The sequence below is a fragment of the Aspergillus ruber genome, assembly GCF_000600275.1.
Source record: "Aspergillus ruber CBS 135680 unplaced genomic scaffold scaffold00002, whole genome shotgun sequence".
Lineage (NCBI taxonomy): Eukaryota > Fungi > Ascomycota > Eurotiomycetes > Eurotiales > Aspergillaceae > Aspergillus > Aspergillus ruber.
The window spans coordinates 1,518,924-1,520,927 of NW_024467298.1; positions in this window are offsets into that span (position 1 = coordinate 1,518,924).

Consider the following 2,004-nt stretch of genomic DNA (forward strand, 5'->3'; position numbering starts at 1 on the left):
GATGGCACTTATTAACTTTTCACAAAACAGCCGATTTCTGGAAAAATGGATAGAAGAAAGGAAGATGGTCTCTGAGCATGGTGAGAATTTCTCGAGGTGGTACTTATGCCTATAGCTTCTTTGTGTATTCACTGACCAGAGCAATATAATAAAAGGCCATTCGAAAGAATACCCGTAGGTGGTATATTCGTTGTAATGGCATTGAATATGATTGGCTGGCGTAGATTATGTAATGCCAAGAGGCTAACTACATACGGAGTATGCTATGGTTGCAAACTTGCGACCGGAGACACGCACAAAAGAAGTAATTGTAACTGTAGCTGTGGTCTGTATAATGCTACATACAATCTGTGACATCTTACATCCCTCTCGTATTAGTTCCTTCAACTAACATATATGTGGAATAGCATTTTATAATGATGTGACGATGTCATTCACCATGGTTAGAATGTGATTGCATGGAGTGCAGTATATACGTGTATACATGGGAATTGCGTGAGTGATATATATATCTCAGGCTATATATTCTGGAGTATTGTGTTCAAGCTGGACATTTGCTCAGGCTCCCAATGCTTCCAAGTTCCTATTACTTATGGACCAATATGAGGGTCTACATGATTTTAGAGTGATTTATCCATGATATTTATGGTATATTGCGACTGTTACAATGATAAACAACTTAGACCTTCGCACGAGAATGTATCTCGATATGGTAATCTGGTTGTAATTATACATGGCTGCGTAAACTATCGAGTAATCATGTTCTGAATACAAAAAATACTGAGAATTCGGGGTGGGCTGGGAAACCCGCCCCGTTAGCTGCCCCAAACTAACCATGGTTGGAATAGTGCGATATTCGATCGACTGATTGGGTTTAGTTTTGAGAGTCTCGGGGTTTTGGGCCAAAACCCACCCCAACCCACCGGGGCCTTGGGGCAGGAAGGGTCATTGCTCACCCCGCCCCAAAGCCCGCTGGGGCGGGGCATCGCCTGCCAGAGCCCGCCCCACCCCGCCCCGAGTGACACTCTATCATTGACTGAAATAGTCCCACTCCAAACACTGAACTGCTTCGCACCTGCACTTGCAACCTTCCACCAATGATCCCACCAGCAGGTTTCATGTAGTATGGTACCTTTAGGGCTTTCCTTCAACGCTGAAGTACTGGAAATCCCAGGGCCGTACTTGATGCTCTCCTGCAGCTGCGATTCTGGTGTTGCATGAAGCGTGGTGCACAGCTGACTCAGAGTGTATAGCTGACTCATGATGCATAACTCACTTGTGCAATTCCAGCACCGCACTAGCCGTATATGGAAGGTGGCATGGATCGTCCGCATCTCCCATCCACTATACCCGATGCGGTAGACTGCGTGCTTCACACTTGCACTTTAGACTTGCACTTTATACTGGTAGTTACATGGTCTACGCAGTGCCATGGTCTACGCAAGTACCATGGCCTACGCACTGTGGCAACTTCCCCCCACTTAGACCTGTTGGCAGACAATGACTTGCTGGTTTCCATTTCCAACGTGGTGGGGAAGCATCTCGGGCTGAAAAGGCATCATCAGCTGAACATGGTGCAAGGTTCAGCTCGCTTCCTGGGCGAATAACATGGATTGAATGGCCGCATGGAGAAAGAGCAACAGATATATAAAGTTGGTCCAATTTCCCTCAAATTCCCAGTAACACAACTTTCATATTTCCCTCCCAGTTCCCTTCTTCAAGAACAATCAAACCTAACCTTTTATCTCCACGTTCACCATCAACCGGGACAATGACTGACGGCCACTTGAAATTCGATAAACCCATTGTAGAGCAATCAAAATGGAATCAACAGATTGATTTTGAACTCCAGGGAGATGTTGATTGTCACGGCGCTCTACTAGGATAATCGAAGATCCAACTCATGGGTTCTACCTAGGTAGCTATCGACGAGAATAATCAACATGAGGAAGGAAGAAAGGGGGTGACGCCGTATTTATCAACAAAGCAAACAACTGCATCTCA